The sequence below is a fragment of the Dipodomys spectabilis genome, unplaced genomic scaffold (genome assembly GCF_019054845.1).
Source record: "Dipodomys spectabilis isolate Male_0828 unplaced genomic scaffold, ASM1905484v1 ptg000020l, whole genome shotgun sequence".
NCBI lineage: Eukaryota > Metazoa > Chordata > Mammalia > Rodentia > Heteromyidae > Dipodomys > Dipodomys spectabilis.
The window spans coordinates 73,314-89,592 of record NW_024870697.1 but is presented as its reverse complement, the minus strand read 5'-3'; positions in this window follow the sequence as shown (position 1 = coordinate 89,592).

Below are 16,279 nucleotides of genomic sequence, written 5' to 3'. Positions count from 1 at the left end.
AAGCTGGAAGTGGCCCTGTGGCTCAAGTGGTAGAGCTAGCCTTGAGCTGAAGAGCTGACGAACAGCATCCAGGCCCAGAGTTCAGGCCCCACGACCAAACCTCCCAAAATTATTTATATCTGTATGCATTGATATATACATACACACATATATTATACAGGTTATAATGCTAATTTATAACTTCTGTAACAATTTACTAAATTATAAAAACATCAATGGCTCATGCCTGGAATCCTGGTTACTCAGGAGGCTGAGATATAATGATCATAGTTTGAAGCCATCCTGGGCAGGAAAGTCCAAGAGCCTCTTATCTCCAAACAACTAAAAGAAAATCAGAATTGGAACTGTGCTCAAAAGAGTAGAGTGGTAGCTTAGAGAGAAAAAGCTCAGGGACATCACTCAGGATCTTAGTTCAAGAACTACAATCTACCCTAAAAAGTCTATTTAATTTACCCCTGTGTAAATAGAGTATTTCCATCACCCAAATTCACATCCATTTTCATTTGCAAGGTAACACTATTATGTATTTAGTATCACATACATTATCACTTAAGTAGAAAGCATTGCAACATGGGTTCATTCTATCTCTTTCATGGATTTTAGTCCACCCAAATACTCAAATTTTACAATTATTCCATTAAAGCCATAGCTTTTTTCTTTAATACCCATAATATTAGAGCTTGAATTGAGTGTCTTGTGTCTCATAAATGGGTGTTCTTACCACTTTGTCATGCCCCAACCCTAAATGATCCTGATTAATTTTCAGATAGAATCTGGCTTCCTACTTGTGTGTAATCGTGGGCTCAGCCCACTTGATGTTATTCTTCCTGGAATTTAGAATAACAGATGCCTGGAATTGTGTACAGATCTTTCTACCCAGTCTGGACTTTAACCACTATCCTCACAACAGTACACTCTCATATAGTCAGGATTTTCATAAGCTTATCATAGCTGATTTTTTAAAAAATCTTTGCATTTCCTGCAGGTTCTTAAGTACTGAATTAATTTGTGGTTTTGGGGGGGGGTTGTTTTCTTTCATTTGAATGTATGTGTTGAGTTTTTCTTCACTTTTCCTTTTGTTTCTTTCACGCAAGTTCTTACCTAAAGTGCTGAGAAACCAATTCTTCTTTTGCAAGATAGTGAAGGTGAACATTACTTAGTCCAAAGCAATTTCAGTAATATTTAAACACCTTCATATTTATTAATGGTATACAAATGCTAAGTTGCTGAGAAAAGTCTTTTTATTTTCACAGTTGTCTTTGGGATACACAGACAGATCATGAATTATATGAAGATAATAAAACTACAGATGCTTGCCTGGAGGAGAAAAACCTATCATTAATTGTTTGACAGTGGCTTCCCTTCTCATGAAAGAAATATGTTGCTTTATGCAGGATTTCTCAAAATCAAATTGCTAGGAAGAACCTAAGCAATCATCTAACACTACCGAGTTGAAGGAGATGATTTGACCTCCTGAATAATTGACATTTGGATCAAATAAAAGCAGGCTTCCAAAAAGAGAGTACACTTTAGAAAAACGTAACGAGTTGTATGTAAACTGGTGCTTAGTTGGTTTTGTTAATTTGTGAACTAATACAGGGAAATAAATTACAGCAAGGTTAAAAATTAAAGAACTCTGTATTGAAATACATATTTGTGTGTATGTGTGTGAGTATGTGCACGTGCCTGTACACACATGCGCATGTGCGTGTTCTCATGCATGCAGTCATCATTCTTGTGGCTTGATAGTGCCTGGGCATTATGCCTAAGCTTCTGTGCCCCAGGATATTGCTCTACCACTTGAGCCATTGCTTCACTTCTGGATTTTTGGAGATAATGTATTTTCATGATGGGACTGGCTTTGAACAGTGCTCTTCAGATCTCAGCCTCTCAAGTAGCTAGCTAAGCTGATTCAGCCTCTAAGTAGCTAGTTAAAATTCTGCCTGTCCACTAGGCTTCACTGCTCTTTTATTCTTTTCTTGAGGTAATCACAAGTCTAAGTCATGTATATGTCTAATTGCTTTAAAAATATTGTTACTGCTTTGCATCAGAGGTTCCCATGTGTACTCTTAACTATTGAGGAGGCTTGAGAACAGAACCCAGGACAAATTTTAGTGGACTTCCTTCTCAATCTATAGCTGGGTTCATTGTATCATTTGCACCATCCTGCACTATCCTAGAGACTCAGATGGGAAGGATCCAGGCCAGCCAAGGTAGGAAACTAGACAAGTTGGTGTGCAACTCTGATGCCATTGATGATATAAAGGCACAAAGGACAGATCAGGTTCATGTTCTTGTGGAAAGGGAACCACTATCTTAATATTAACCACTGATATTATGCCATCCTAGCAAGAACAATATCCCAAGTGGAAATCCCCACAATTTACTAAAACCAAAATAAGTATATAGATTTTCATCCAAAACTTAGTACAATCTGTTGTTTGCTCTAAAATCATCTTTATCTCATTATCATATAATGTGACAGAATAGTTTCTTCATTAAACTTATTATATATTTAAAAGACCTAGAAAATTTTTTCTCTTATTAAGTGCAAACGAATGTCAAATTGCCTCATTTCGTACATATTTGTCTACCACTGAAAATTAATCTAATGTTTATTATAGTAATATATTCTGATTTATTACTTTACTTTGTAACAGTTTTTAAACTTTTTTCTTCTCTGCTGAAATTTAAGTATTTAAATATTATCACCAACGTATATTCCTTGAGTACGTGGGGCAGTTTCTTACAAAGTTTTTAACCAATATCTTCTAAGAATTTTAATAGGTATATTATTTGGTTTATTTTTAATTTCTATTTAATTTTATTGTAAAGGTGATGTACACAGGGGTTAAAGTGACTTAAGTAAGGTTATGAGTACATTTCTTATGGAAAGAACATTGTTATCCCCTCATCGATTTTTTTTTGTATACTCAAACAACTTCTGATGCTGTTGCTGTTGCTGTTGCTATTGATCAATGGGTACTTTTGCTTTTTTTGTTCATGCGTTTTTATTATAAAATTTATATACAGAGGGTTTACAGTTACTTAAGTCAACTAAGTGTACACTTCATTTTATTTTCTAAATTTCAAATTTTGAACTTAATTACTTATTTTCTTTTGTTTCTTTAATGTAATTTTTCAGAGTGGTAGGATTAGTTGATTTAATTTTGCATGATTTTTACACATGTAAATTATTCAGACACATATATTTTGCTTTAAAAATATTTAACATGTGAATATTTAAAATTATTTTCTTAATTTTTATATGGTCAGTGAATTTAAATAAATTTATTTTCTTATAGTTCTAAACATATTTTTCCAGGTAACAAATACTTACGGTATTTTCAAAAAGCACATACTTTATTAAGAAAGGCTTCATTACCTGGTGACTTTTTTGTAAATATTTGTACTTGAATTAAAAATGTTTAAGATAGGCATGGTGACTTGGGGCTTCCATTTTCTAGCTCTGGTAGTAACTGCAAATAGGGTTTGTAATTCGGGAAAGCCTGAGAAACTATGAGACCTTATTATAAAAATATCCAGAGTGAAATGATTAGAGATATAGCCATTCATAGCGGGATATAGAGTGCATGGATATCATATTCTAAATCTTGAGTTAAAACAACAGTAACATCAATGTTTTGTCAAAATAAAAGCATATATGTTTCACAATGTTTATTATTTAAAACTTGTTTGCGAAGATTCTCATGTCTTCTATTTCTTAATTTTCAATTTACTTAATCCATAACAATCCAAGTATATTGTGATTATTTTATTTCTACTACTTTTAAATATTATGAGCAATGTTTTGATTTCATATATTAACCTACTTTTACTATTTGTAAAAATTTTCTCTGTTTAATATGAAAATATCAATATTCCAAATGAATGGATGTGGTGTGTATGTGTGTGTGTGTTTATGTGGTTTCTATGTGTGTGTGTTTCTGTGTACTTTGTAATGCTTGGGAGATCACACCATTGTTTCACATATGCCAGGCCAAGGTTTTACCACTGAACCATATTGTCTAGTTAGAATGTAAATAGTTTTTTAAATTATGACTTTTAAATTTTCTTTGCTAGTATGTTTTTTCAAAGTAATATATAATGAAATGTGTACCATATTCTATCCACGATAGCAATTTTTATTGTTATTTTAGTGTTACTTAGAATATTTCCATTGCCTTTCCACTTACAAACTCTTGTGTTTGTTATTGATAAAGGTTTTACTTTGCTTATTTTCTCTCTTCATTGAATTTGCATTCAGAGTTTACCTATTCTTTCTCTTATTTATTAGGAAATTAATTATCATATTCCTATTGCAATATCTTTACATTGTAAGAGGTCTATACAATGCTTTATTTTCTATTTTATTTTTTCCCACCTTTTCTGACTCTCAGTACACACTATTTTGTGTATTAAAAAAAAAACTTGATTCAGGACACATCGATTATTTTCCTCCTTCTCTTCTCTGAAGTCTTTCTGTTTTTTGAAACACAATACCAATGACATACAGCTCCTATGTGGTCCATCATCCTATTCCCTCTCACTCTCCTCTGTAGTACATCTCAAGTCGTTATCATTCAGATTTATTAGGCTATAGTATTATCTAAATCTTAACTCATTCCTAAATTAGTTTTAGTTGCTTCTAGCATTCCATAAAGACATTTTTCTATATATAATATCTGGGGTCTTGTGTTTTCACAAGGTGAAAAATATGAGTGACTATCAAACATGTAGATATCTCTACAGAATATTGGTCCACTTGCTCAATGAACTCCTATATAAATTCAAGGAATGTAGGGCAGTTAGAACAATCTTGAAAAATGGTGTAGCTTGAGCCCTCATATTAGATTTGAATTTTATTACCATGTTTAGTAGTGAAGAAAACATATCTCTACTATAAGAATAGACACATATGTCCAACCTTTCTTTAATTTGTTGTGTTTCTGGGTCTCTATTAAGAAAATGTTGGCCTGTGCCAACAAGACCTAGGGTTTCTCCTGCTCGATCCTGTAATGTTTTCAGATTGTCTGCTTTTACTCTGAGGCCTTTGATCCATTTGGAGTTGATTCTGGTGCAGGGTGATATATAAGGGTCTAGCTTCATTTTTCTCCAAGTAGTTAACCAATTTAGTAAGCACCATTTACTGAAGAGGTTGTTTTTCTTCCATTCTTTTTTTAGCTCCCTTATCAAAGATTAGATGGCTATAGGTCTGTAGGTACATTTCTGGATTTTCATTTCTATTCCATTGGTCCTGAGGTCAGTTCTTGTGCCAGTACAAAGTTGTTTTGATTACTATGTCTTTATAGTGAAGTTTGAAATTTGGTATTGATATTCCTCCAGCAGTGTTCTTTCCTGTTGAGGATCATTTTTGATATTCAGGGTCTTTTATTGTTCCATATGAATTTTTGCATTGCCTCTTCTATTTCCTTGAAGAATGAGGATGGAATTTTGATAGGTATCGCATTGAATTTGTAGATAGCCTTGGGAAGTATTGCCATTTTCACGATGTTGATCTTTCTAATCCAGAAGCGTAGGAGTTTTTTCCCCTTTCTAAGTTCTGTTTGGATTTCCTTTTTCAAATTTTTTATGTTTTCATCATAGAGGTCCAGAGCTTCTGCAAGGCAAAGGACATAACTAGCAAGATCAATAGAAAGCCCACGGATTGGGAGAAGGTCTTCACTAGCCATACAACGGACAAGGGTCACATATCTAAAATATACCTGGAATTCAAAAAAATTAAATCCCCCAACAACAAATCTTCAAAGAAACAACTCCCCAATAAATAAGTGGGCTAAAGTCTTAAAGAAAAACTTCTCTGAAGAGGAAAGCAGGATGGCTATTAGTCACATGAAGAAATGCTCAACCTCCCTACCCATAAAAGAAATGTAAATCAAAACAACATTGAGATATCACCTCACTCCAGTTAGAATAGCTAAAATCAAGAACTATAATGACAACAGATGCTGGATGGGATGTCGACAGAAGGGAACCTTATTGCATTGTTGGTGGGTGTGTAAACTTGTTCAACCATTTTGGAAAGCAGTATGGAGGTTCCTCAAAAGACTCCGCATAGAGCTCCCCTATGACCCAGCAATCCCGCTTTTGGGCATTTACCCAAATGCTCACAAACAAGAACACACTAAAGCTACCAGCACGATTATGTTTATTACAGCATTATTTACTATAGCTAAGATATGGAACCAACCCAGATGCCCCTCAGTAGATGAATGGATCAAGAAAATGTGGTATACACACACAATGGAATTCTATGCCTCCCTCAGAAAGAATGGCATTGCCCCATTTGTTCGGAAATGGAAAGATTTGGAAAAAATTATATTAGGTGAAATAAGCTAGGCCCAAGGAAACATAGGTCTCATGGTTTCCCTTATTTGCAATATCTAGTATATGTCTGAGTCAAGCAGAAAAGGTCAGATAAGGTGATGTTAGGGAAATGAATCCTAAGATATGTATTCAAATGTTTTTTTTTCTTTAATTCGATTGTTTCTAACAGATTTATAAGATTATTTCTTTGTTGCCTTCTATGTCCCTCCCCCACAGTATAACCTCTGCTTTCACTGTATTGAGGTTGGTATAATTTGTGCCGGGGAAGGGGAAAAACAAATCGTTTAAATAGGGATACAGGTGGACCCATTGCAACAATGAGAAGTACAAGTTGTCATGTCGACAAAGAACTTTAAAATTTGGTTCTGCGGTGGGAGGATTCGGTGAGATGGGGGAAGGATGGGAAAGGATGTGAACGGGAAACAAAGGAGCAGTCTACAGTGCCTGATTAGAAATGTACTCAATCTTGCCCATGTAATTGTAACCCCTCTGTGCATTATTTTCACAATAAAAAAAGAAAAAAAGAAGAGACACATAGAAGAATGTAACAGATTTATCAAAAATAAATTCTTAGTTTTATGGTCAATACATTTTGACAAGGATGCCATGACTTTATCAAATAAAAATATAATCTTAAATGGGTATATTGGCACTATTGTCCCCCTAGATTTAAAGAATGATCTTAGACTACTACCTCTAACCTTATACAAAAATTTAAAGTAAAAAATAATTATCAAACTAAATGTGAGGTATAAAAATCTATAGAACATAAATGTAAACATTCATGATATTGGATCAGTAAAGGTTTCTAAAAGATTGACATTGAAAGTATTAGTTGCTAAAGAAAAGCAAGAATAAACTGATTAATATCAACTGATTACTGTTCTTAATTCTAAGAAAGGAGTAAAAACATATCCAACAGATAGAGGACACATATTTGTTAATGCTACAATATTAATGCTATAATGATACTGAGTCTTATGTACATTTATAACTTCTAACACCATATAAAATTTTTCCCAAACATGATATTTTTAAAGAACATATGTAAATTAATAGTCAATAAGGGGGGCATATGAATTAAGCTCCTCTTTATGATCTAAGAAAAATTATAAAAAACTCACTGGTATGACCATTATATAAAAAGATGACACAAAATATAGTAATGCATTTGTAGAGAAATATATACTCTCCACATAGCAGAATGATTTATAAAACTGCAATCATTTTAGCAAGCAAATTTTGAAGTATTCAAAAGGTCAAAGAGAATTGTATGATCCAGTGATCACACTTCTATGTATGTATTAAAGAGAAGAAAAAAAAAAACTTGTTTGGACAGAGAATGTAGTTAATTGACAGTGCACTTGAATAGTATGTGTGACACCCTGGAAATAATGCCTCAAATCAAATTTTGAAAAGACACATTATAGAGGATGTATGCTGAACAAAATCCTGTAACTGAATTTTGTATCTATTTTAATGTCTGTTCTAAAGTTTACAGCATTTCTATTTGAAGAAATGCAAGTTTGTGAAAATTAGGCTTGGAAAACCTGTGATTGTACAAGTCACTTCCAAAGCACTAAAATGTATACAATAAAAGGAGATAATATATTGCATGTGAAATACATGACAGCCAAAAAAATTTATTAAAAATACTTCACACAAATTTCAGAATATATGAAAAGATATCTTGGTGTTGGCTAAAAAATCTTTGTAAACTACGGCTGTTAAAACAAAGATGTTATTTCTCTTTATTTTTAGTTTTTTGATCTGTTGTTTTGATTTTATGCAGATATAACTCAATCAAAAAGTTTATGTGATAAATGGAATATCTAGGAATTATGCATCACTTATGAGTAATTGATAACTATTTCTGGAAGAAACTTTTGGCAAATGACAGAAGACCCAAATCTATTAATCTGCATTTTATGAAAGCCATATGTTACTTCCTCAATCCAATTGCTTTTCTCTACTTTGCTAGGAAGAAAATGTATTCTCACGTTAAGAGCCAATAGCAGTGAAAAGAAACAAAATACACAATCATCTTGATTTATTTGTGAAAATATCAAATGAAATACAACAATTCTACTTAATCGACTCCAAATTTGGTATCTATGAAGATGTTCCTGAATGCTAACATCCATTGATTTTTCGGAATTTTAATTTCTACCAACATATGAAAACTAGAACAAGAAAACAAATACAGTCTTAGAGCAAACCAGCATTGGACTAATTTTCTTTATTGTTGTGAAATTACAAAAGGATTGATACCATTAAGAAAATGATCCATTCCTATGGAAATCATTTAATAATGTTTATCATTTATAATTCCAATACCAAGCAAGAGTAATTTTATATAATCATTACAAATATCATTTTATTGCAATCTAAAATAGAATAAAAGACAAGTCCCAATATATTATTATTATTCTTAATTTCTAATCATTACCTAAATATCTTAAACAATCTATATAGTCATGTCTTTAATGTAGACGCAAATATTCTATACTTTGTTTTTTTTTGGGGGGGGGGGCAGTTCCAGTAGCGAGGCCTGAACTCTGGGCCTGGGCACTGTCCCTCAGCTCTTCATCTCAAGACTAGTACTCTACCACTTGAGCCACAGAGCCACTTCTGGCTTTTTTCTTTTTCTTATATGGTGCTGAGGAATCAAACCCAGGGCCTCATGCATGCAAGACAAGCGCTCTACCACTGAACCACTTTCTCAGCCCCAAATATTCTATAATTTTTACTTATCATTTTCCACGGACATATATTCATGTTTCTTAGAAATGTTCACAGCAGTTAAAAGATGCTTTTGTGAAATTAATGTGCTATATTTTGTTGTTGTTTTTGTTGTTGTTGTTTGCAAGGCCTCGGCATTTTCCCTAAGCCTTGTTGTGGTCACTGCCAGCAGTCTCCAACTTGAGGCACATAGCTAATTCCTGTTTTTAGTGGTTAATTGGAGAAAGAATCTAACAAGTACTTTTCTGTCTGGGCTAGTTTCGAACACAATTCTAAGATCTCATTATGACAATGATCTCTAAAAATGTATGGAGTTTTTTTTTTTTTTTTGATTGGAGTTATTTTTTTTAATTGGCAGAGTACCGTACAGAGGAGTTACAATTACATGGGTAATATAACGAGTACAGTTTTTATCAAGCATTGTTACCTCCTGTGTATTTCCCCTTCCCATCCTTTCTCATACTCCTCCTACCTCCCCCCACCCAATCATTACCCCCATCAAAGTTGAAAAATTCGTTTTTCGACATACTACTTGGACATCTCATTGTTGCAATGGGTCCACCTGTATACCTATTTAAAGGGTGTGTTTTTGACCTTTCCCTCCAAAATTTTACAAACATCAAATACAGTGAAATCAGGGGTTATACCATGGGGGAGGGACATTCAAAGCAACAAAAAATCATTTTATAAATATGTTAGAAACAATCACAAGAAAGAAAAAAAAACATTTGAAGTCGAATCTTATCTCTTAAAACCTACCAGTTTTAAAACCTGCCAGTTTTAAGAGATAAGAGGAGGGGTAAAAGTTCTCTTAGATACCAATCCATCTTCAAAATATTTGGTTCCAAGCACTCCGTCTAAAGCATATTCAACAACTAGTAAAACTTCTGTTGGCTGTAACTTCCTCCATGTGTGCATGTATACATGGGTATAAGTATGTGTGCATTAGTGTGTATAGTAACATATATGTGTACATATATAAGGGCATATACACGTATAGGAATATATAAATAAATATACATTTATAAATATATGTGCACACATATATAAATACATAGATATGTATATGAATATTTATGCATATCAGGTGTTCTGTGATTTAACCTATAGTTCCCAGCACATTGTCTTTCTCACAGTGTACATGATAAACTGCTCTGTGTATCTGTGGTATATGATGTGTATCACTTTGTACTCACTTCCCCCATTACCTTGTATCTCATTCCTGTGAACAACTTCAGTCTATTTTCCATATGATAGCTTTGTTTTCATTACATGTAGTTACTTACTGATAATAAAATAAAAAGGTTGTAAAAGAAAAAGAACTTTTAGGTCACAGGTTAAAAGTATTATATTCATCCCAATGATTCCTATGAGATAAAATTTATAATAGTAGTAAAAGTGAAAAGGAATCCTAGATCTGTTTTGCCATTTAGAATGACAGAGAATAATATCACGTCACTGTTATAACTCTTAAAGAATGCAAGGGTAACTGACGGTCGTTATAATGTTCCCATAAAATCAGTGGTACCTGAAGTATAATAGTAAACTAGCAGAAATTCTAAGTAGCAGACATGGAACATGAAAGAAAAAAAGAGGAAATGAAAGAGAGTGAAAGAGAGAGAAATATCGTAATACTGAAAGTGCATAACAGAGAAACAAGAGCTATATGAGAATATTCATACTGCCATCTTTAGATTCTACATGTACGTTTGAATGTATTTGATGTATGATAACCCATCAACATAAAATATAAAGTAATTTTGATAAAAAATAAAGACTCAGAAGAAGTTATAAATGCTAAAACAATCTTCACAGAAGGAAAGTCTCAGAGATATTTCATGACTTTGAAAAGGATAAAGTAGCTTCGGTTATTAAAAATTTAGAAATATGACAATTCACAAAAATATAAAAAGATATTCATATATTTCATTATATAACCCAAAGTAGAAAGCAAATGTTGTTTAGATGCTTTTTTAAAACACAGTCTCTCAGGTGCTGGGAAGGTGGCGTAGTGGGATAGTGCTTGCCTTGCATGCATGAGGTCCTGGGTTTGATTCCTCAGTACCACATAAGCAGAAAAAGATATAAATGGTGCTGTGCCTCAAGTGGTAGCACTAACCTTGAGCTGAAGAGCTGAGGTACAGACCCAAGATCCAGAGTTCAAGCCCCACAACCTACAAAAACCAAAACAAAAAAGAAAACAAAACCCAATCTCTCACTTTTGTGGCCTCAACTATGTAATACTGTGGGTTCAGCCTAGGGCTAAGATTTTAGGTGCGGACATTTATCAACACTCCTGATTCAGACTCTACTTGATAAAAGTAACTAGTAGATGTCAGGGACAAGCAGAAAAGGTCAAAAGCTATGTACAATGACTAAATAAGATGATGTTAAGTGAAATGAGCCCCAAGATAGGGACACAAGGGTTTTTTTTTTTCTTTCTTGCTATTTTTTCTAATGTACTTATAATGTACCATGCGATTTTTTTTGTTTCTTTGTATGTTCCTTCCCCAAGGAATAACTCCAGTTTTCACTGTATTTAATGTCGATGTTCTGCATCTTGTATATACATTTATCTAATTTAGGGAGGAAAAGAGACAAAACAAAATACTTAAATATGAATACAGGTTGACCCATTGTAACAATGAGATGTACAGACAGTATTGTAAAAAACGAACTTTGCAATTTAGGCAGGGGTGGGGGGTGAGGATTATGGACTGTATTTGTGGAGGTAGGGAGGAAGGGATCTTAGGGAAAAACAAAGGAGGCGGTAGCAATGCTTGATAAGAAATGTACTTATTACCTTATTCATGTAACTATAACCCCTCTATACAGTATTTTTACAATAAAAAACGTATTAAAAATTATACTAAATGAAGTAAGCCAAGTCCAAAGAAACATAGTTCCCATGGTATCCTTTATTTGCAATAACTAATATATGTCTGGGATAAGCAGAAAAGATCAAAAGCTATGTGCATATGACTAGATAAAATTATATTAAGGTAAATGAACCCCAAGATAGGGACATAAGTGGTTTTTTCTTTCTTGCTGTTGTTTCTAATGTATTTATAATGTACAATGAGATTTTTTCTTTTTTATATGATCATCCCTCATAGTATAACCCTTGTTTTTACTGTATTCGATGTTGGTGCTCCTGCATCTTGTATATAAACTTCGTTAATTTGGGGAGGGAAAGGGAAAAACAAAATGCTTAAATAGAGATGTAGGTTGACCCATTGTAACAATGAGATGTATGAACTTCACAATTTAGCAGGGGAGAGAGGAGTGAGGGGTTAGGAGTTGGGATGTGTACTTGTGGAGGTGTGAGTGAAGGAACGGTGGGGGAAAAACAAAGGAGGAAACAATGCTTGATAGGAAATGCACTCATTATCTCACTCATGTAACTCTAACCCCTCTGTACAATATTTTTACAATAAAAAACGTGTAAAAATGTTACAAGATAATATTGTTAACAAAGAAATTAATGCAGAACAGTGACATGAAGATATAATGAATAAGAGTGTGTGTGTGTGTGTGTGTGTGAGTGTGTGTTTGTGTGTGTGTGTTTGTGTGTGTTTCTTCTTGTTGACATGGTCAGAATTTGAACTCACGTCTTCAAAGTCTTGCTAGGCCATTCTTCTTTAGATTGGTGAGTTATTATATAAGCTACATCTCCATTCCTAACTCTTTGCTAATTCATTATAATTTTTGAAAAATAATCTCATGAATTTTTTTTACCCTGATTGGCTTTCAACTGTTATCCCCATATCTCAGCCTCCTGTGTAGATATCTCGAGTAGTGAGGATTACAGGTGTGATCAACCACCACAAGACTTTCAGAATAATCTTAAAAGTAGGAGAAAGTTTACTTCACGGGGACCTGTTTTTATATCTCCTAATTTGAAAACATTTTGGAGTGATTATATGTGAGTTTATTCCTTTTTGGCTTCTTAAAAGACAGTAAGTGATGGCATTTAAAAGTTTCTAGTACTTTTTTGTTTTTGGGTCAGTCGTGGGACTTGAACTCTGGGATTGGGCTCTGTTGCTGCGCTTTTCAGCTCAAGGCAAACACTCTACCCCTTTAGCCACAGCGCCACTTCTGGTTTTCTAGTGGTTTATTGGAAATAAGAGTCTCACGGACTTTCCTTCCTAGGCTGGCTTTAAGCCACAGTCCTCACATCTCAGCCTCTTGATTAGCTAGGATTACAGGCATGAGCCACCAGCGCTCAGATAGCTTTACTACTTTTTACAAAGGACACTGGAACTGTGGGACAGAAGAAATTTGGCTCTCTATGGATCTCAATTTATAAGCTCAGCTCTGTGCATGATAACCCAATGTCACCAACACAGTTTGTGTTGAAGACAAAATGTGACAGAAAACAATTACATGGGCAATAGTTGCTATGCTATTGTGTCTTGGACAATATGAATATTGAATTGAAAGTGTAAGAAAATGGAGAGATTTTTACCTACTTTTTGTATTGCTAAAAGACTTTGGAAACTGATTCATTTCCCACCTCACTGTTGGTCATTGAGCCAGGACCTTAGCGCCTTTAATTAAAATTTTTCCCAACACTAAAATGGTAATAACATTAGCATTAGAGCTAATGTTTTCTTAACAGTTAAGAGACATAACACTTGTGAAATACTTAACATAAACTTCTATGAATTAGCTTTGAGTTTAGCCAGCAGTTTTTTAAATACTAAACAGAATGTGATATGTATTACAGAAACAATTACATGTAGTGAGAAACCAGAAATAATCTTATCTATTGGCTATGCTCTGTTTCCAAGGAAGCTAAGTGGATAACATCTCATGCTGTAAGTCAAAATGGTTATCTTATGTCTTGATAGTGCAAAAAAAAAAAAAAAACAGGGAAATTATAATGAAGGAATGTTGTAGACTGAGGTGAATCCATATGAAAATGTGCAAAACTGATCAAATGTAAAAGTAAATGAGCAGCATATTGTGTTTTATATCATTTAAGTTACATTGAAAAGATAGGGAAAACCTAGAGGAATAAATTCTCTTTTTGAAATCTTATCATAGGTTCTTAGAAGGACGAACTCTTTCCTCATTCTTGTAGAAGCATCATCAGATGAGAGGAACTTTATTTTTTTGTTTGCTTCCTTCCATTTATTCTTCAGTTTGAAATGTGAACTACATGAGACTGAAAGAAACCAAGGGAAATTAGACTCACAGGCTTTGGAAAGAGCAATCAACATAAACTACATAAAATACTTATAGCCTTGTAAAAGGTCTAACTAAATTGAGTTATAGAATCTCACGCATAAACAGAAAATGATTTAAGCAATATCATGTTATTGACAATTGAAAAATGTTAGGAGTTGCTTAATTTTTTCCTTTCTATTACATTGAATTAAGTATTGATTTTGTATAGAATGATTAAAGGTGAGATTAACAAGAAATGATTAAAAATGGACAAATTTTGTGAATAGACATATTTTCCAAAAAGCCCTGAAAATCGCTAGTGGGATTACTAAGTTTTGTTGTACCACTTCTATGCTGGCTTAATTCTTTGTGAACAAAGTCATTAGAGAAACGCAATCAAAATTACTATGATACTACTTCATAACTATTATAACTCTTATCAAAAAAATCAAAGGAAACACTTGTGGTGGTAAAGGCTTTTAACTCCAAACACTTAGGATGCTGGAGTAAGTGCATTTGCGTCTAAGGCCAGTCTGGGGTACTGCACATAGTAAAAACCTGCCATTTAAAAAAAAAACTTAAAAGGCTATAACTTTGGTTAGAGTGTGGAGAAAAGGAAATTTTCTACACTCTTCGTATTCTCGCTTTAGAAAGTAGTATGCAGTTTTGTAAAGAAATGCAAAGTCGAAATCTCATCTGACCCACCAATCATATGATTATTTCTCTCTGGGTAACACGTAAATAAATCTGTAGTACATTCTTATTCATATTGTTCACAACAACAGCCAAGATAAAAATAGAAGTTAAGTGTTCAACTACAGACTAATAATGCAACTCTGGTGCATGCACATATATAGTTTTCAGTTTCATCCTTAAAATAGTAAGAGATTTCTCTCATTAACCACAACTTACAATGACCTGAAAGATGTATTCTAAATGACGAAAAATGTTATTTTCTGATCTTTGTAAAACCACACAAACACAAACTCTCTCACACACACACCAACCTCAAACATTAAGAGAGAAATTTATTAAAAAATTAAAGCAAAGTGGAATTGCTGGGACATTTAGGTCACAATGTAGAAGGTTGTAGATATACAGGATGACCAACTATGGAGTAGTAATGTACAACATAAGTATACAGGGAACAACACTGGCCTTACATAGGAATGAAGCGAAGTAAGTACGAGTTCTTCTTAGTAGGGGTTGCTCTTTTAGTTGTTCTTATTTCAGTAATGGATGAGATGAAAGTAATTCTTTTAAAAACCTGCCTGTTTGCAGAAATAATAAGAAACAATATAGCAATAATGATGTATGCTCAACATAGAACGAAATGTCAAATTAAAATACATGAGATTATCCTTGAAATAAACTAGTTATTACAAATAAGGGAAACTATAGGACCTATGTTTAAGTCTGGCAAACTTCACTTAATATGATTTTTTCCAAAATCTTCCATTTCCTTACAAATGAGGTGATATCATTATTTCTGATGGGAGCATAATATTTCATTTGTGTGTGTGTGTGTGTGTGTGTGTGTGTGTGTGTGTTTGTGTGTGTGTGTGTGTGTGTGTGTGTGTGTGTCTGTCTGTCTGTGTCTGTGTCTGAGTCACATTTTCGCGATCCATTCATCTACTGAGGGGCATCTGGGTTGATTCCTTATCTTAGCTATGGTAAATATTACTGTGATATACATCATTGTGCTGGCCATGTTTGTGATCATTTGGGTAAATGCTCAGAAGTGGGATATCTGGGTAATAGGGGAGCATAATCTTAGTAGATGAGCAGAATAGCTCAAAAGCTATGTACATATGATCATATGAGGTAATTCCAAGAGAAATGTACTCCAAGGCATGTTCTTTATTGTTGCTGATCCTAATGTACTACGTGATTTCTTTTTATCATTTTCTTTTCTCCATCTATGGTTATCCCCTGTAGTCACTGTATTTGATTTTGATACCCTGAGTATTGTAAATATGTTGATCTGAACTAGGGAAGGTAAAGGGAAAAACAAAAT